This window comes from Manis javanica, chromosome 18 (assembly GCF_040802235.1).
Source record: "Manis javanica isolate MJ-LG chromosome 18, MJ_LKY, whole genome shotgun sequence".
In the NCBI taxonomy this organism is placed as follows: Eukaryota; Metazoa; Chordata; class Mammalia; order Pholidota; family Manidae; genus Manis; species Manis javanica.
In genome coordinates, this window is record NC_133173.1 from 11,842,504 (window position 1) to 11,863,869 (window position 21,366).

At 37.9% G+C, this 21,366-nt stretch overlaps 1 long non-coding RNA gene across 1 annotated transcript; it reads left to right on the plus strand.

The window, feature by feature from the left end:
* The first annotated feature begins 2,329 nt into the window (after positions 1–2,329).
* LOC140847291 (uncharacterized) lies at positions 2,330–3,500 on the plus strand. The gene is made up of 3 exons (XR_012127178.1): positions 2,330–2,407; positions 2,510–2,729; positions 3,363–3,500. It is a non-coding gene; the product is annotated as an uncharacterized lncRNA (long non-coding RNA).
* The last annotated feature ends 17,866 nt before the right edge of the window (positions 3,501–21,366 follow it).

The window sequence follows — 21,366 nt, forward strand, 5'->3', positions numbered from 1 at the left end:
TTCCTACCTCCTCTCTAATACTTCAGAGCTGTGGCAGATGATAAGATTTGAAAAGCATGCCTTGTTTAAAGCTACCAACATGGTCTCAAATATCAATCCTGTTCTAGTGCACCTTGCTGCCAAATGGCTTACAAATTAAAAAATTTATTTTTTTCCATCTGTAACATATTACTTAGTATGGTCAGATCGTGAGCTTGTTAAAAGTTTGACAACTTTCCTTTTGATAATTATGCTGAAATTATGTTTCAAATGCTGGAAGAAGTCAAGGCATTAAATAACATGGACACCATTAAAGGGAAAATTATTATTTAATTAGATGACTAAACTTTCTATTGTTATTTTATTTTCAAGTTGCATGGAAAATAGGATCCCTGCTGTTTGCAGTTTCTGGCTATCTTTATTCCCCTCATTATTAATTCCTTTTGCCCCACTCCCTCTAATCAGCTCCAGTGTCATGAATTTGGAAGCTTGGTTTTATTGCACATTTCATTTTGGATTCCGGGGTGACTAGTAGACCCAGGTGAAGACTCAGCCAGTAGCCAAGGTCAAGGGCATACCTTGTTAACCGCCACAGCCACATCTCACATTCGGTTTTTGCAACTGTTACACTTCAGTGTCAGAGTTCATCGAGAATTTCCATAAATCTGATGGGTAATGTGCCAAATGAGATTAGAGAGGGCTTCATGTGATTGCGGTCAAATGAAAATATCTTATGCTAATTTCCTAGTACAAGCTTGAAGCAGGTAGTTAATACTTTTTGTGAAGAGCTAGAGACACACAGAGGGAGGAAACATAAGCTGTTGTCTAAATAGATGAAGCAGGTCGAGCTTCTAATAGAGAAAAATGCAGTTGCTGGAATTTGTAGAATTTTGCTGCTGGGTTTACATCTTTCACCTTACGTTTTCTACATTATCTGTTGACTCTTACCCTAATTGTTACTGTAAAGCACATTTTTCACTTAAATCCATTTTATAGGTTGCATTTATATATTTAGATGTCAACTCATTCTTCAAGTTATTTTGTTGCAAGATAGAAAACCAAGAAGGACAAAGGAGTATTAGCAAATGGAGGGCTGCTTACAGATTTAATCTCTAGCTACTTATCCATACACGCATTTTTCTTTTAAGCCTTGACCTGAATCAGCAAAGTGCATTTTAAACCATCCATCTTGGAATTGATAGAAAAACGTTGGCTCACTTATATTTGAAAATAAAACAACATTAATATTTTAAGACAATTGTAAGAAGGAGACTTAAGAAAACAGACCTGTCAGCTCTCCCTGGCTTTCTGGTCACCCAACACCACGGAGAACACAAAGTCTTCTGTCTTCATTGAATATGCTGATAAACACCCAGATGTAAATACTCAAAAAATAAATGTAGGGGGTTGAAGTATTTGTTACTGATGATTAGGGACTCTTTATTAGGATTACAGAGACTTAATTCAATTTAACAATCATTTATTGAGCACTTATTCTGTCCCTCACAAGGCCTCTGGGATTTTTGAAGTTGGGGAGAACTTCAAGAAGAATTGGATGTCTTCTGCAGAAAGCCTCTAAAATCTCATTAGGAAGGTGTTCATGTGAAACAAGAGGAAAACAATACCAACAGGCACATTGCTAAATAATGACATGGTAAATACAGGCAGGACCATTATAGATCAAGACTGGGAAGAATCAGTGGTACTCAGTGTACTTGGGTAATGAAGTTCTAGGGTGGCTTTGGAGAAAGGGGTAGGGTTTGGGTAAGAAAAGAAGGAAAACAAGGGCAGCACTTCAGGGGTGAGAATAGCATGAGGTCAAGTGGAGCGATGGAGCGATGGGCTTGGTTTGTTCAAGAGTCTGTGAGCTGAGTAAGTGAAAGATCACAGGAGGCAGGGGACCCCCAGCTCCCGTGCTGGCTCTGGTGCTTGTATCCTGCAAGACCATGACAAATTTAGTTGATCATCTATTTACTCAGTAAAATGATGCATTAGAGTGGTATCTCCAAGATTCTTCCCAGCTCTAAAACTCAGCGGGTCTTGGAAATCAGTCGTTCTGATTGGGGGTCTGAAGTCAAAGATAACCGAGTTCTAGCGATGGCTTTAACTAATTTCCTAAACACTGGAGTTCTCAGTTACTCATTTATAAAATGGGGACCATAATGGCATGAGAGTGGCTGAAACAAGTGAATGTGCTTGGCATATAGTAACTGCTTAGAACAAGTTCATGATTAATTTGCAAATTGTATGAAGAATGACTTTTTTTTTTTTTTTACAAAACAGATCTGATTCAGTAGCGAACCTGAGTTCTATACATTCAGTTCACCCTGGGATTCCATTGTGGGGTGTAAGAAATTATTTCTAGAACAATCTTAGTGTTCTAGGGGAACCGATTCCACGAAGCAAGGTGAACAGCTCACACACCCAGGTCAGTTTACTCACTGCAGGATTAATTTCAATTTTAGATATTGGTTGGAATATACAAATTAATAAAAATTACTAATGGATTAATTGATTGGTTAATTTGTAGGCTGAAAAAGATAGAGCATTTGTAAATGATGAAGACCTTGTTTACCAGGACTAGGAATCTGATATTTATCCAATGGGAAAGGAGGGATCATGAGGAATTAACAGGAGGAGGTGTCAAAAAGTAACTGAAGTTTGAAGAAGATTAATCTGGAGGCAAGGGGCATGGATTCAAGCTGGGGCCAACAAAGCTATAGGGGAACTCCAGGTGTGGTGTTCTCGAGGTGAGATATGGTATTGAACAGCAATGTTTACACTGAGGGACACAGCAAAGAGAGAACTTAATGACTCCTTAGGTGATGGGGAGAAAATGTGTACCTATGATTCTGAGCCCCATTGGGCAGGAGAGTGGTGGGGGCAAGGATGGAGAGAGGAGATTTGGAAATGGACCCATGTTATCTCTTGTAGGACTGGGGGGGGGAAGCAAACTTGGATGTGAAGCTACTGAATTTCAGGTAATGCAGGCATATTGATTGTGACAGGAAGCTACAAACACTTAACATTGGGAAGGCTGGGGCTGTAGGTACACCGGAGTTCCGTGCAACCATGAGAAGAGATGAGAGAGTACGGAGCTGTGTTCTGCAGCCTGGTTGCATGTAACAGTAGCCTGAGCCGTGTTGAAAATCCTGATGTCTGGGTTTCATCTCCAGATGATTCCAGTATCATTGGTCTGGGGTGCTGTCTGGGCAAGGGGATTTTTAAACCCCCACAGGTGTAGGAAAGACCAAGATCTCAGTATGCTCTAAAGAGTAAGAAGCATCTGATGAAAATTACCCATTAAGTGCCAGGCCCCTGGGCTGGGGGTTTGCAAGTATATTATCTTGTGTAATACTCACCATTGTTCTCTGGTTCTCCAGGGGATGAACTCACCAGTTAGAGATTTGGAATGTAGGTGGAACACTCGGAAGTCCTGCCAGCTCTAACTCTCCGATCGTTGTCTGCAAGGGAACAAAAGAGAACAAAAACTGGTTATCGTGACACCTCATCTGTCCAGATCTTAAACAGCATGCTTCAGCTCTCTGAAAGCGAGAATCTAAATTCAGTGTTGACATAATAGTGCATATAAATAATCCTACATGTGTTTATTTCTCTACCTGATTCATTCACTTTATTCAAAACTTTCCAGGCTCTCATTCAGAACCTAGATGTGTTTTAGTTTACATGCCATTCTGACCAGTTAAGTGATTTGGTTTACCAGTTCAGTAAACGAAAAGTAGTAATTTCAGTGGTGGAGGGCAGATGGAGATGGACACGATGATAGTTGGCAAGCCGAGAAAAAGGCTTGGAAGTAGAAAAGTGATGTTTATGGAGTCCCTATTACGCACCAAGTGCTGTGAGCTGCTGAGCACACATCCCTTCCTTAGTTCTCTAGATCTATTGTCTCCCCAGCATCTGAACCCATTCTTCTTTTGGGGCATTTCCATGGTGTGAGTTTTGAGGATGTAGGAACCTGCTTCCTACTAACAACACCAAATGTAGCTGGTCTCCTTTCCCCATTCTCTGTCAGCCAGGCAGCCTTTGAATGTGTAGGGCATGACGAGATAGTGGAGAAACACCTAGAGATTTTGTGTTGCCATCACACCTGTGCCCTACCTGTGGCAACATGAATCTGATGGTGTTGTGTCCAGCGAGGTCTTTGAGTTTGACAGCCTACAGCATGGTTTTTCCTGTTTCCTCTGCTGCCTAGTTTCTTGGTTTCTATCCATTTTCTTTGCCTAGTTTTCCTATATTTTCCTTCAGTTCCAAGAGTTACATGATATTTTTTCCAATGTTGATTTTTCCACTTAAATTGGCCAGTGTCCTTTTGTCTTCTTTGCAACTAAGAATCTTGACGAGAGCAAATGCTCATGACAATTCTGAGAAACCTAATTTGCTATATCCCTTCTTGGAAATGAGGAAGCAAATTCAGAGAGGTTAAGCAACCTGCCCAAGATCACAGAGCTAATGAGTGCAAGAGCTAAGGTTCCATACCTGTTTTTTTTCCTGCACAAGCCATCATATAAGGGGTGAACAGCCCTAAACCTTGAAATATCCCGAGGACTTCATTATATCACTTCATACAACAAAAAATGATGCTCCTTTGAATTCAAAGTACAGTTAAAAATATATTTATTTTAAAAAAAGAGATGTCTGCTGTACAATTTTTAAGTAATAGAACTAAAACCTGTTTTAAAAGAGCTCAAAGAATTTGCATTGAAAGATGTATTATATGAATACTTAAAGGTAAATTCTTCAGTGATCTGGGCAATTCCATTTTGCAAACTTTTTATCTAAAATAAAAAAGAGAAAGGCTACCTAAACACATGGATTTCTTCAGAGGGCAGTGCTTTGAGGGGCCTTTTCCAGAAGCCTGGGCCTGTTTAGAGGGTGAGAAGTTGGATGCATCAGCCAAGAGGAAATGTAGAAGCATGAGACAGAGACGTGAGTGAGGCCCTGTCATCCTGGGCATCTGCTCTCAGGCAGCCCTAGAAGTGTGTGTTGTGTTCCTGAAAACCTCAGACAGTGATTATGACCGATTACACAAGATGCCATGTTCCCTAATCATATCACTTACATTCCTGTGAACGGTGGTGACAAGGGTTTGAAGGGAGAAGATCACAGTTGTCTAAAAAAAAAGAAAAATCAGATAAAGCCGACAGCGTTGCAGCATTGCAGCTGGAAGATCATATACTGGCCTGAGGAGGCTTGGCTGATGGGGTTTTGCCCTCTTTCTAACCCAGCTTAACACCCCCAACCCCCGTCCATTCTCTTGTCTTCAGAATCACTGGTCACATGACAGGAGTTGGGCAGGTGAGGTTTGTGCATGGGGCTCATTTATATATTACATTAGCTCCTGCTCCCTGTTCTGTGAAGTGAACATTGTCACTTAGGTACGTTTGGAGCTTGTCACGGCCAGAATCGAAACGGCTCTCTTGAATGAAAGAAAAGCACCAGGGCCACCCGCTCCCTGCTCTTCTGTGAAGCAGCGCTAAGATCAAGACACCACCTCTCTATTCTGCCTTCAAAGAGAAAGCCAACTGCCTTGAATTAAACACCAGGCCGCGCTTGAAGTTGCGGGTGATGAAAGTGATTAAATAATTAATTCAAACAAAGGTGACTTCTGAGTCAGGTTGGGGGTCGGGGGAAAAAGTCTTGATTTAAAACAGTATTTCCTCCGCAAGCTATGGGGGCAAAAATTAACATGATATGAAATACCACGCGGGAGAGTATTAACCTGTCTCCCTTGCTTCCTTAGCTCCAGACACACTGGTCTTTTGCTGCTCCGTGAATAGACCAAAGCCGGTTTTCTCTGCCCCCAGGGACTTCGGATCTTCAGTTGTTTTTTGCTGGAAGACGCCTCTCCTGAAGTCGCTCTTCTCGGGCATGTAAGGTCTCTGTTCGATTTCTGACTGGCTAGAATACTGCCCTTCGTCCCACCTTCCGTCATATATTAATTTATCATGTATTTCCCAGCAGAATGTTAGCTCCAGGAAGGTACCCCCTACAGTACCCCCAGGATCTAGAACACTGTCTGGCATAGAAAACGTGGCGATACATAGTTGTTCCATGAATGGACAGATGTACATGGACTTCAAAGCTGAAATGTTTCAATCTTTCCTAAGATTAAAAGAAACTCTCACAAATGCTTCAGACAATGAAAGGCACTATGCATACTTCTCAGTTTTAAAACCCACCCCCTAGCATTATACATTCAATTTCAAGCACGCACTGGATTTTTAAGAAACAAAACGGAGCAAATCTAATGCTATCAACGGGCTGCTTTCCTGGCTTTGAAACAAACCATTGGCTCTTTGAGATTCCTTCTCCAGAGAGTGTTTATCAGAAGGCATGTGTGGCTTCCATTTTGTGATGAAATGTATCTCAGGAGGAGGCTCCTTCCCCGTGTGCTTGGCTGCGTATGTGTATCTGGTTTATAGGAGGTTAGCTGAAGCAGTCAGCGCCTCCGCCAGTGCTGTGATGAGCATTAAGTGACGGTCAATTCGAGGTAACAAAACTGTGCATGTGAGCCTGGCTGTATCCAGCCGTCTGGACGCACGGGATACAATCGTCTGCTTAACCCTTGACCCTTCACCTGTCCAAAGTGGCAAGTATGTAAGTGGATTTGTAATGGTAATTATTCTGAACGTCTCAATATTCTTCTCTAATCTCTGCTATCTCTAGATAACCTGTTAGATTTTTTTTTTCAAGAGCTGAATCATAATGATAAAACTCACAGTCCCAAACTCCTCTTAAATCAGTCATTCTGACCAGTCAGATAATGCGGAACCGCAGAGCTAGAGAGCTTTCCCTCTCCACTTACTGAAGTCATCCTTGCGACACCTTGTTCATGATACTAGCGAGGTAGCAGAACAAGCACAGAAAATCCTTAGATAAAACAGTACTTATTGATACGCAGAAATTAACTGCCCAGAGACAAATGAGAATACAAGGCAGCTCTGTATTTCAAAAGCCAAGTATAGGGACATAGGCGTAATGCAAAATGTCTACAGGGCATTGCAGATTCAAGCGTGGGTAGGGAGGTTTCCGTATTGAGGAGGCTGAGATGACAGCGGAAGGAAAAGCCCAGCACTGCTGCAGTGGCAAGTGAGAGGGAATGAGCGGCAGCCCATAGTTAGTCTCGGCCTTCAGGGCAGAGGTCAGGAAGAGCCAGGCTGGAGTCAGAGCCGCAGTCACCAGGAGGACGTTGGGAGAGAGGCTGTCATTCCGTGGGCAGCTGAAGAGCAAGCCTAACAAGCTAAGGCCAGAAGCTGGTCCTGCAGTACTGCAGCCAGCGTGGTGTGAGTCTGGAAGTATGAACTGGGGGCCCCATGGGTGGAAAGTGATCACGTCTGGCTCACGCAAAAGCTAAGCTCTGGGCAGCAGGGTAATTTAAGTGTGTTATCTGTAAAGGCCCTGCTCTGTCAAAGCAAAGGTTATATATATAATATAGATAATATTGTATAGTGTATGTATGTATGTATAGATAATATGTATAGATACACTCTGTTCAGCATGATAATTATTTAAATTGACCATTTCTTGAGGATTTAAAATTTTCAGTAAACACTTGTGATTTTTTTTTAGTGTAGGATGACATATTAGAATTAAATAATTAGGTTTCGATATTATGTCATGATTATAATGATGAACACAATGAATAAAATCATTAAAAATCTCAAGATCAATGAGTAAGCTTCATTTTAAAGTCGTCTATCTTTAGGAGAATTCAAATGGAAATCGTGTGGTTGGAAGGCACCAGAAATTATATGAATGCAATGATATATAGAGACATAATTGCTGTCAATGTAAGTAATGTGGCTTTGCTGAGTAAAATAAGATGATTGCTTAGGGTTTTCCAAAACCCCCTAAAATTGTTTCTATACCACATGTAACCACATGTGGTATAAATAAAATGTGAGTCAAAGGAATGAGGAAAGATAAACATATAATTAAAAACAGCTCAGTAGATACTTGGGCTCATTCATTTCAATGACAGCATCTGCAGTTTATGAAGCGGTTATAGACCCGCAATATATCGGCGTTGACTACATGCCATAAAACACATCAGTACAGCTTGGGCCCAAATTATTATACACAAACAATAAATCCGTCCCGTTAACAGGATCAATATGATAACTGTTGATAATGTTGGAAAGTGGCAGAATGTGATCCCTAAGTAAACAGTTATGTGTTCTTAAGAAACAAAGATTACTTCAGCTTTTAGTGCCTCCCCCGACTTCTGCTCTATTATCTGCAGTTTGAATTAAAAGATTGCGGCCTTGAAAGCGTGCATGCTGATCACTGTTTGTGATTCTAATAAAAGGCATCAGTCCAACCATTTATTTGTGAAAATGAAATCTTCATATGTTGAAGGTCAGTTGTCGTTAAGTCATATAATAAGCAAAAGTCAAGGTTCCTTTGCCATTAAAATTGCTCGTGGAGCAGATCTTTGGTATTTTACCCTTAACCTTGAATCCTGCCCTGTATGTTGTAAGAAAAATAGTAAATGCTTCTCAAAGGATGGTGATGGAGACACCATGGCTTTGACATTTTCTCTAGGAAACAGTTATCCAAACAGATGGATACTCTTCTGAAACATTATTAAGTGAAACAGTCTGATAATTTGAATATGAATTTGAGCATTAACTTTTCATCAGCCATAGTCTCATCTTGTCTTCTAAAAACTGAAAATTTTTTTCCACTATGGTTTACATCGATGGTTAGAGTTAGTAAGTGTTTGGGGGTGGATTGTCAGGGAAACTGTGTTATTGTCAGGGACGTAGTATATATTTTATTTACTATTGATGTGTAGAAAATACATAGGCATCATATTCTTCTGGGTGCAAAGGAAGAAAACAAGTATATACACATTTTATCAAGAACTTGTCATTTTTATGGCTATTTTCTTTTGGATAATTGCTGCTTTTGTGCAAGGATGCAACAGTTTAATTCAAAAGTATATATATATATATATATATGGGTATGAGGTATGTGTGTGTGTATGAAGACTTTTTAATCAACTTTACTAAAATATAATTTACATATAATTTACACATAATAAAAACCACCAATTTTAAGAGACAATTTGATGAGTTTCGACAAATTCATCAGTCATGTGACCACCACTTCAATCATGATATAGGGCATTTCCATTACACCAGAAAGACCTCCTCCTTGCCTCAGTGTCATTAATCTCCTCCCCTTCTAGCATGTGATAATCTGAGATTTATTCCTGGTCTCTATGGTTTACCTTTTCTAGAATTTCCTAGAAATGGCACCATACCTTATATAGTCCACTGTGTTTGTTTTTTCCACTCAGTATAATGCTTTTGAGATTAATCCATGATGTTCTGTGTATAAGTAATTTTTTCTTTCTTATTGCTAAGTAATAGTCCATTGTACCAATGTATCACAGTTTACTTATCCATTCACCAATTGACGAATACTTGGAATGTTTCAGGTTTTGGTTACAATACATGCCAACTGCTATGAACACTGAATACCAGACTTTGTGAGGAAGTATGTTTTCATTCTCTTTGGTAAATACCAAAGAGTGTCATTTCTGGGTCCTAGGATAGATGTGTATATAACTTTATAAGAAAAACTGCCAAACTCTTTTCCAAAGTGCTGGAGCAATTTCTGATACTTCCAGATGTAATACTTGGTATTGTCAGTCTTTTTAAATTTTAACCATTTTAATCAATGTGCAGTGGTAACTCATTGTGCTTTTGCTTTGCATTTATCTTATGGGCAATGACGTTGAACATTTTTGCATGTGCTTATTTATGATCTGCACATCTTCATCAGTTTTTTTTCTGTGCATTTTAAAAGTTGGGTTGTTTGTTTCTTATTGTTGAGTTATAATAATTCTTATATATTTTGGATAAAAGTTCTTTGTCAGATAGATACTTTGGACACATTTTCTCATAGTCTGAGGTTTGCCTTATTTTATGAGAGTCTTTGAAAGAGCAGCAGTTAAAAAACTGTGATGAAATTCATATATTGTTTTTTTTGTTAGTACCTCCTTGTGTAATTGTTAATATCTCCATGTCCTACACCCAAAATTTAGTCTAACCGAATATCAAAATTTTTTCTTCTGTTTTCGTTTAGAAGTTTAATAGTTTTATCTATGACATTTAGGTCCACTGTTATCTGCTTTGGTTAATTTTGTTGATTGTATGAAACAAGCATTGAAGTTCATTTTTAACATGTGGCTGGCTATTCTAATTGTTCTAATGACATTTGTTGAGAAGATTATCCTTCTCCCATTGAATTAACTTGACATCTGGTCATTATATATGTCTAAGTCTATTTCTGGACTCAGTACTATTCCATTGCCCCATTTGTATGACCTCGTGTTGATTTCATGCTGTTATGACTATTGTAGATATATAGTAAGTCTTAAAAACAAATAGTGTAAGTTTTCCAAATTTTTTTCTTTCTCATCAAAATTGTTTTGGTACGTTTGGTCCTGTGGATCAACATAAAATTTTTGAATGACTTGTCCATTTCTACAAAAATGCCTTCTCATATTTTGATTAAAATTATGCTGAGCTTATATGTCAATTAAAGGAGAATCGGTATCTTAACATTATTGAGTATATGAATATAGTGTACAACTTCATTTATTTGGGTGTTCTATAATTTCTCTTAGCACTATTTTGTTGTTTGTCTCAGAGTGTTTTATGTTTTTATAATGTTGCAAAAGTTATATCTTTTATATTTCCATTTACAATTGCTTATTACTGGTATGTGGAAATACATTTGATTTTTTAAAATATTGACTTTGTAACCTTTAAACTTATTAAACTCACTAGTAGTTCTAGTAGCTTTTGCAAAATACAGATTTCTCAGCATCTTCCAAATAGGTAATCATGTTTGTGAATAAAGAATATTTTGCTTCCTCTTCTTCAAAAGGAGTGCCTTTTATTTCTTTTTCTTGCCTTACTGCACTAGCTACGACCTCTAGCAGAATTTCGGATTACGAGTAGAGGAATGGACATCCAGTTTCATTCCTTTGGTGAAAGGGGAGGCTTTCAGTCTTTACCATAAAGTACGATGTTAGTTGTAGGTTCTGTCTTTGCTTTTGTTTTTAAAATTCTCTTTGCCAGGTTGAGGAATGACTGAGTGTTAAGTAGATGAATAGATGTTGGATCTTGTCAAAAATCTTTTTTTGCAGCTCTTGAAATAATCATGATTTTTCTCTGTTAGTCTGTTTATATGGTGAATTGCATTGCTTAATTTTGGAATGTTAGCCAACTTTGCATTCCTGGGATCAGTCTCACTTAGTTGTGATGTAATATGATTTTTGTATATTTCTGGATTTGATTTCCTAACATTTTTTTGATAAGTCTGTGTTTATGTTCATGAAGAATATTGATCTGTACATATTTTGTCTTACAACTTTTTGTGTGGATTTCATAGTAATGACCAAATCCAGGGTCATAATGACCTCATAAAATCACTTGGGAAGATTTTCTCCTTTATTTTCTAGAAGTATCTGTATAAAATGCTATTATTTATTCCTTAGATGTTTTGGTAGAATTCACCAGGAATCTATCTGGCTCTGGTTTTTAATTTGTGGAAGGTCTATAATCATAAGCTCAATTTTTATAACACACATAAGGCTATTGATATTATCTAACTCTTCTTGAATGAGTGAGTTTTCATAGTGTGAGTCTTTGAAGGAATTTGTCTGTATTATTTAAGTTGTTGAATATCATGGCATAAAGTTGTTCATAATATATTTTTCCTATCCTTTTAATATCTGTAGGATCTGCAGTGAATGAAGTCTACTCTCTCATTCCTGATAAATGTTGTATATTTTCTCCCTCATTTCCTATTTAGTTTAGATAGAGCTGCTCTTTTCAAGCAAACTGATTTTCTAAACAACTAATAATTTTCCAGGTATCTATTCTTTATCATTTCACTTCTTGATTTATATGGGTTTAATTTGATCTTCCTTTACCTAGCTTCTTGGGGTTAAAACTTAGACAAATTATTTGATTTCTTTTTCTTTTCTAATAAAGCCTTTAATTTTAATAAACATCCCTCTAATCACTACTCTACTGACATCATGCAGATTTTAATATGTTTTGCTTTCATTTTTATTAAATTGATTTTTTCCAATTTCTCTCATAATTTATTCTTTAACACTTGAAATACTTATATATGGAGGGCTAGAATTCCAAATATTTTCAAAATTTGCAGTTATCTTTCTGTTATTATTTTCTAGTTTAATTCTATTGTGGGCAGAGAATATACTTTGTGTTGTTTCAATTCTTTTAAAATTATTGAGTCTTGTTGTATCATCCAGAATACTGTCTGTTTTGGTAAAAATAGACATTGAAAAGAATGTTTATTCTGATGTTGCTGGAGATAAATAATAAATGTCATTTTGGTCAGGTTGATTGACAGTGTTGTCCAAGTCTTCTAAATCTTTACTTTTTATTTTATTGTTTTATCAATTACTGAGAGAAGAATATTGACATTTCAAACCTAATTGTAGATTTTCCCATTTCTCCTTTTAGTTTTATCATTTTTGCCTCATGTAATTTTAAGCCCTGTTGATAGGTGTATACACATACAGGATTTTATGTCCCCTTGATGACTTATCATTCTGAAATATCCTCTTCATCCTGGTAGTATTTATTTTTATGAATCCTATTTTGTATTATTATACTATATCCACTCTGCTTTCTTCTTCATCCTGGTAGTATTTATTTTTATAAATTCAATTTTGTGTTGTTATACTATATCCACTCTGCTTTCTTTTGGTTAGTATTTGTGTATATGTCTTTTCCTCTCATTTCACATTTAATCATCTATCCTTATCTTTATATTCAAAGTATCTTTCTTGCAGTTAGTATATGGTTGGGTCCTTGACTGCAATCAAATTTAACAAAATCTGCCTCTTACTTGATGTGTGTAAGCCATTAAAATTAATGTAATTATCAAATCTTATGGGTTTCATCCATGATTGTGCTATTTCTTTTACATTTTCCCTTTTTTAACCTTCTTTTGTGGCATCTTGTTATTGTTCTTTTTATCTTCATTATTGATTTATCAGCTTTTGTTTTGCTTGTAAGTGGTTGCTATAGAGTTTGCAGTATACAGTGTTGTCTTAACGCAGACTGTCTTAAAATAATATTGTACCACTTCATGTACTGTGAGAATTCTATGACAATATGCTTCCATTTACAAACTTCTCTTCCTTGTGCAATTGTCTTACATTTTGTTTTTTAATATGTCTTAATTCACCAAATACAATGTTTTTTTAAAAAATTTATTTTTAAATAGTCAGTATCCTTCAAAGAGATTAAGACATGCTCAAAATGTGTTTTATATTTACCCACATATGTACCAGTTTTTTCACTTTTCATTCTTTAGTGTACATCCAAATTTCCACCTGTTAACATTTTTCTTCTCTCTGAAGAGTTTACTTTAATAATAGTGCATGGCTGCTGGTGATGAATTCTCTCAGATTTTACTTGTCTGAAAAAGTCTTTATTTACCTTAATTTTCAAAGAGTTTTTTCACTTGGCATAGAATTCTGGATTAGCAGATTTTTTTTCTCTTCCATTGCTTAAAAGCTGAAGCTCTGTATAAGTTCTGATTAGAAGCCTGTTGTCATTATTATCTTTGTTCCTCTAGATGATATTATCACTTTGATGGTTTTATGACTTTCCTCTTTATCACTAGTTTTCAGAAATTTGATCATGGTATGCTTTGATACGTTTTTCTTTATGTTCTTTCTGCTTGAATGTGTTAAGTTTCTTGTAACTGTTGGTTTGTAGTTTTCCTTAGATTTTAAACATTTTGATCACTATTTTTCAAAATATATTTCCTTTCTTCCCTCTTTCAGGGACTCCTTTTATAGTCACGCTGGATGGCTTCTTATGTATAATGCTCTGTACATTAAAAAAAGTTGCTTTGTGCTTCAAGTTCACTGATCTTTTCTTCTATAGTTTCTAATCTGCTAATAACACCAGCCGATGTATTTTTCATTTCAGGTATGTTATTTTTCATCTCTAGAAGTTCATTTAGACCTTGTTTATGTCTTGCCTTTCTCTCCTCATGAGGCTCATGTTTCCCTCTACTTTCTTGAACTTCCACAGCACATTTGTAAGAACTGTTCTGACTTGTCTGTTAATCCTTGTTTCATCATTTCTGTCAAATCTGGGTCTGCTTTTATTGACTGAGCTTTATGGATCATATTTTTATGTTTCTTTGCAGCCTAGTGATTTTTTACTGGATATCAGACATTGTGAATCTTACATTGTTAGGTGGTGGATTTTGATGTGCTCTTTTAAATAGCATCAGATTTTTTTGTGGCACACAGTTAATTTACTTGAGATAAGATGGATCCATTCAAGGCTTGCACTTCAGATTTTTGAGTGGTCGAGGGCAGCTTTTAGTGTAAGGCTAATTTTCTCCACTAATAAATGATACATTTCTAAGGACGCTACTCAATTCTCTATGTATTATGAGGTCTTTCACTATGACTGGCAGAACAAAAATTATCTCCAGCCCTGTGTGAACCTTGGGGATTTTTCAGACTGTATATTTCTAGTGGTTTTTCCCCTGTTCTTAGATAATTGCCTTTCACTTATATGCCAAATGGTGTTCAACTAAAACCTTACGGAGACTGCAGATTTCCAGAACCCTCTGTAGAGTAATTTTGTTCTGTCTAATATTCTGTCCCCCTCTCTGATTATAGCTGGCTTTACTTACTTAAAATCTTTCTGTATCCTAATCCCTTTCCTCAATTTGGTCAGACAATTGAATTGTGTTTGGGTTCCCCGTTCCCTGTATTGCAGCCATGAGGCAATAAACGTGGAGCAGTGATAGGCCCCACCCTGTTTATTTCCCTTCTCTCAGGCATGAGAGCTCTCTGTTGCTTGTTGCTGAATATCAGAAAAACAATTGTTTCATGCATTTGGTTTGGTTTTCTCCTTGTTTAAGACAGACAGGTAGGTCTGCTGTCCTTTACTCCATCTTGGCCACAAGTGAAAGCTCAGCTGGGACACTTAAAAAACTGTAAACAAAGCAATTCTTTATAGAAATATAACATATTTATGCACAGAAGTCTTTGGTCACCTAATAATTGCTGAGGTAACTTGCAAGATGTAGCTATGAGTGAGATGAGCATGTCAGGGAATGTCATATCTCCTTGCTTTCTGTGTAGAAAGACCTAGAATAGAACTGGGTGAAGAGAAAATGTACTAACTGGGTCAAGTGGGAAGCTTGTACAGAGTTTGAGTGGCCAACTTGAATTTTATACCAAGAGCTCTCTCAGAGACAAATTTATTAGGTACCCAAGAGTCACGTGTTCCACATCTAAAATCGAGATGTATGTTCTTACAATAGTAATGTGCCTCTGGGTAGCTCAGAGCAGGATATTTGAAATCAAAACTTCCAGGAATGTCCTGTTACTGCATCTACATAGGTATTTGTTGGGTATATTTATTCATTTTTAGGGTATAGAGTTTCCCTGAGCATCAAATTTTCTTTTGGATAAAAATGCAAACTAATCTCTCATTTGAATTTATTCCAGCATCATTCCCTCTAATAAGTAACCAGTGCATCTGTGTATAAGTGCCAACATGCGCACACATAAAATACTTTGATGTCCTATCTGTAGATTAGTGGATTTCTAAGTTAAAAAACAAAAATGGGAATGATGAGTCCACAGACGCCTTTTTTCAAAAACCATTCAGGATAATTATTTTAATGTTTTCTGTAATACAGACCTTTCTTAAATAACATGGAGTTTATATTCAGTATATATAGTCCATTTAGAGTAGCAGTATTACAGTCTTTCTGTTTATTCTTTCACAGAAGGTTTCTATTATAGAAAAGCTATCAGACTCACTAAAGATAAAAAAAAAACTTGGTGAACTTCTGAACTTCAAGCTTTCTGTAACCTTCAGAATAAAAGAAAAGTTGAATGAAAGTAAATTTCGAAAGTAGGAAATTTGCCAAGTGCTTGAATTTTCTAGAATAAATGGGAAACTGTGGAAGTGCTGCAGAAATACATAGTATGACATTATTTCAAGTATTTAGTATTCATAAATACGAAAATAACTCATCTTTTTTCCTTGGCGCTGCCAAATAATTATACCAGTCGCTGACATTTATTGAGTATTCCATCTGCATCAGGCATTGTGCTAAGTATCATGTACATATATCTTACAATATATACTAGATATATTATATGCTTATGTAATGCACTAGGTGTATTATTTCATTTGGTGCTCACAAAGCCCTAGGGAGTTTGAAAATCTTGTGATTCCCATTTGGTAAGTGAGGAAACTGACTCAAGGAGCTTCTGAATCTTGCTCTGGATCCTTGGCTAGTCAGCTGCTGAGTGCAGACCAAGCCTTGTCTGCTTTGTCACAAATTTCCAGGATCCATGGCAGGTGGGCACGGAGGAGAGACTGATTCTGTTCCACTTCCTGACTTTCCACGAAGACCTTACTTGTGCTTTGTCTCTCCTATTTTGACAGATATTGCCGAGGAAAATGAAAACGTCTTCTTCTGAAGATCAACATGATGGCTTTTGATCTGCTCCTGGGCAAACGCATAGGCGTGGTTGTCCAGTTTAACCAACTCTCTTCCCCAGTACCATCTAGGCCTCCGCAGTGGCTTGGTCTGTGCCTGAAAGCTGCAAAGAAGGCTTCAAGTACACCTGCCTTAGGAGTTGTGACAATTAATCAAATAAACATTGTAATGCTATAGTACACAAACATACCAGTTTAACATGTTAAAAACCAAATGGGACCACAGGGCACATATTATTTTGTAGTGATTATCTATACTTCATAGTACACAGTGGACATATGTCAGTGTAATTCCTTTTCCGTATCCCACATTGTTAAAAATACCTGCAGATGATCCTGCTCAGGGCTGTATGATTACATAACAAATAATGTTTAGTTAAGAGCTTGCCATGTCCCAGGCCTGCACTGGGCACTTTACACACATTTGCTTGTTTAAAGCTGTCATGAACTTTTGGCCAGACAGGTTTTTCCCTTTTTTTTTTTGGTGGGGGGAAATGGGTAGAGCCATTATTGTAAATAATTATGAGTTTCACAAATATTTAGTCATAAGAATATTCATCATAATTTTGTTTTATTCTAATGAAAAAATGAATTTTTGAAGGTGAATTTTCTTTTAGAAGGGCGAGATAATTTGGAGATCACGACTGACTCAGAGGCCCTCAAGGCAGTTGCTTCCTTTCCTAAATCGTAAGTTGTACTCTGGCAGTTTGGAGGTTGGGGACACCTTCTTAGTCTCTCACCTTGAAGCTTGTGAAATTCCATGTTAGGGTAAAGCAGGAAAGTGCTGAAAACGAAGGAGCTTCCTCTCCACCGTGCGGAGCTTGCTTTGTGATTCTGTGTTTGGTAAGTGGGTAAGCATAAAAACTACAGAAATCCAACTATCTCATTGCATATAATTTTTTTTAGAGATGTGAAGACCAGGCTGTAGAGGATAAAAAGAATCTGGGTTAGCTCCTGGATCTGGGTGAGGCTGGGTGAAAGGAGAATCCCGTGTGGCATAGGGGCCAAGAACATGCGTTCTTAGGCTGGACAGCCGAGCGATGCTTCCTACCAGCTGCATTTAACTTCTCCAAGCTTGAAGTCCCCGCCGCCCCAGACAGTAATAGGAATCATCTAATTAGGTTCTTTTGACGATTAAATAATACAATCTGCTTCACATAGACTAAGCATTTAAAAAAGGGTTAACTATTCTTATTTTTGGCTACTTGTATTTTTCAAAATTTCCAAAAGTTTTAAAAATGCGGAAAAAGAATCAGCGTATGTCTGTTGTCATGATCCAGACGTTAACACTGTATCATTTTTTTTTGCATTTATACACACACACACACACACAGAGCATTACAGATGGAGTCCTAGTCGTCTTTCCTACTCCACCCAGTCCCCAACCCCCATTTTCCTCTCAAGAAATGATCACAGTCATATGCTTCTAGGTGTTTTGTATACTTTTCTATATGAATAAATACCCACTAAATAATATGTAGTATTCATTCGCATTTAATATTTTACAAAAATGATACTAGAAGCATTATTTGGTGGCTTGCTTTATTCATTTGAGTTAATAGGTACATATAGATACAGATATATACAGTTCATTCAAACTGTTACATAACATTTCAACATATAATAGGGCATAGTTTATTTTTCCTTTACCCTATCAATGTACATTAATCTTTCCCACTTTTTTTGACATTACAACCTGTAACAAATATCTTAGTATATATGTCTTCTCACGTTCACATGTTAGAATTCCTCCACAGAGAATAAGCAGGAACAGACTTGTGAGCTGGGAGGTATGTGCATTTTTAGCAGCACTAGAGCAGGGTCTCAAATTTCTCTCCAAAATTGTACCAATTTGTCCTTCTACTAGCAGTGTACCCCCAGTATTTAATGTGTTTTAAATATAATTTTTACCATTATGATGACATAAAATGGTATCCGTGTTTTAATTTTATTTCTTGATACCACTTTTCTGTCCTGAGCTGTCATAGAGATGGATTTGGATTCGTGGTATAGAATAGCAGACGTTGGGATTGGATTTGAGGGGCCTGATAGTAAGTAAAATTGACCCGGGATGGATGTCCAAATGGCTTGACTCATTGACTTTGAAACTGACTGTCCTCTGCTTGTCCCAGGGGATCCCTGGAATTCCCTGAGGGGGTTCTGGGGAGGGTAAAGCTGGAACAGACACAAAAGCAGGCTGAGCAGGTCTACGGAGCCTGTTTCAACCAGAGCATCTGTGCTCATATTGGCTATGAGCTTCTGTATAAGATTTCATTTGAATAAAGTGTTCAACTGCCAAAGGAAGTTTGAAAACCATTGGTTTTAAATAATGGTATATAAGTGGTTATTGGCATATTCTATTAGAGTATATACATTTACAGAAATTTTGTGCTTTGAGCCTAGGAAACTTTTCAAACCTGTGATGTAGACCACTTTGATTTTGACAAAATGACTGTAACTAGCAAGGAGGAAATAACCTATTTCTTTTAGGGAAAAAGGAGGAGAATGATCTTCTTAGGAAATGAATTTCTTTAGTCTTCAGCCAGAGAGGAGCAACTACACCTTTGGGCCAGGGTCTCACTGGGGAGAAGGATGATATACCCAAGGGAATAAGATGGGACTCAGTCAAAATGACTGTCGTAATAAGACTAAGATTTTTTTTTTTGCCTTTTTCATTTTCATTCTGTCATGAGAGTATAATAGAAGTTTCCAGAGGCTGAAAACTGTGTGATATCCCATTTGACAAAATGCAAAAGCAGATATGAGAATCTGGCTGTCTTTGAAGAAGCCAAACAAAAAAAAACAGTAAACAGGTAAAACAAGCCAATTCTTTAGAATTTTTTTTTGGCTGGCATTATTATTTTTCATGAAAATGTGTTATTAATGGCTTACCTTTCTCCATCTAAAACTAACTAAAAATTAATATTCCGTGCACATCTCAATATTAATTTCTAATGCTGGGAATATTAACATATGTGACCTACGTAGACAAAAGTTCCTTGGATTCTCAATATTTTTTTGAGTGCAAAGGGGTTCTGAGGCCAAAACAATCTGAGAACCTTCAGTCTAATAAAAAGAGACTAGAAATTTACTTCTGGCAGGGAGAGATTGGGATCCATTTGTCCAATGGCTTGTTTTGGGGTTTCACCAAAGTGAACACTACAGTAGAAATGGACGGATCTCACAGTCTGAGGCACTGGCTAGAAAAGAGGCTTTGAGGTTAATAGACAAAAAGGGTGCTTTGAAGGAGGACAGACAGGTTGTGAATGATGTTCTGAGACCACCCTCTCTGGACACGGCTGTATATTTACCTGCTCAGCCATCACTCATCTGAGAGTTGTCAAAACAGAGAAGCTGCTGGCCAGATCGCTCCACCCAGGTTGTCGGGGGGCCCCCCGATTGTATGAATTTCTAGGTGGTAGCCCAAAAAGCCCCAGGTCGCTTACTCACTCACTGGACAGTCTAAGCATGATGTCTGGCAAAGGGGAGAGAGGTGATGAGCTGGCTGTTGTTTGAACTCCAGACAGCAGGTGATATCAAAGGGGACCTTCAGCATTCATCCATCCTCCAATACAATCCTACATGTGACAAATTTTAATTTAACATTGACTGTGTCAGCTACCATTCTAGGATTGGAGATACAATAGGGAACATGATAGTCAAAAATCCCTGCCCTTGCATTCTACTAGGAGACACACTCAATGAACAAGAGAAATACATATAATACCAGATTTAGCAGCCTTGATTGCTCTCATAAGAGGCTTGTGAACAAAGGAGAAACCATGGAAATCAAGTTTACATTCAACCAGCCAAGGTGGCTGAACGCATTCTTATTTTATATTAAGAGTTTTCCCTTCATTTCCCTGTGACTGTGAGTCAGGACTCTTTCCCTAAAGAACAAACAAAACAATTAAACACACAAAAGAAAAGCAAACAGCAATAACAACTACTCACTCAGGCTGAGCACAGGGTGGCTTTTTATCCTGGCCATTCACAAAGGACAGATGACACTGTGCATGGTGCAAAGCACAGAGGCATTCAACACCACACCCTGTCAAAATAGATGGTCATCCAGATATCCCTACCAGGTCCCGCTTCAATCTGAGATGTTTCTCTTAGTTTGAGCTGGTTAAGAGTTCACTGGAGTTGTGTGTATAAATGCAAATGACATACTTTCTATCAGTGGCCAAAGATTTTTACACTTTAATCTATGGGAACCCAAAAGGAAGGACCTGGGGCAAAACAACAGTTATAAGAATAACACTTCCCTTTGGGGTCTTATTTTCGAAATCATGTCCTGCTCCTGAGGATCTGAAAGTTTCCCTTATTTCCCAGCTCTAGGCTCCTCGCCCTGTTGTTGGCGCCCTGAGGGAGCTTCCACAGGCAGGTAGCAGGTGCTGGCAGTCTCCCTGTCCTCGTTGGCCCCACTCTCCAGCAGTTTCTTACTGCTCATCACCCCCATAGCCACAGTGAGTGCTGGCAAACCCTGCCTGCTGGCTGCCGGAGGGCAGGGGTAAGGCCACCTGCTGATCTTTCTCTCTTTCTCTGCTCATAGACACTGTTTCTTCTCTTGGTAAGGGGCTGGTGTGCCCTCCAAGTTGGTTACCTACCAAGAAGCACCACTGGTGGTTATTTGGAAGTGTCAGACACTTGCTTTTCCAGGCTCCACTGCATGAGCCAATCCTGGGAGTGAGATCTAAAGCGAAAACTGTATCTCTCTGGCAAGGGGGCAGGGATGGGAGTGTGGGATGGCTTCCGAGAAAGATTTTTCTTCCTGCATCAGTGGGGTCCTGGCAGGGAACAGATGGCTCACTCAGTC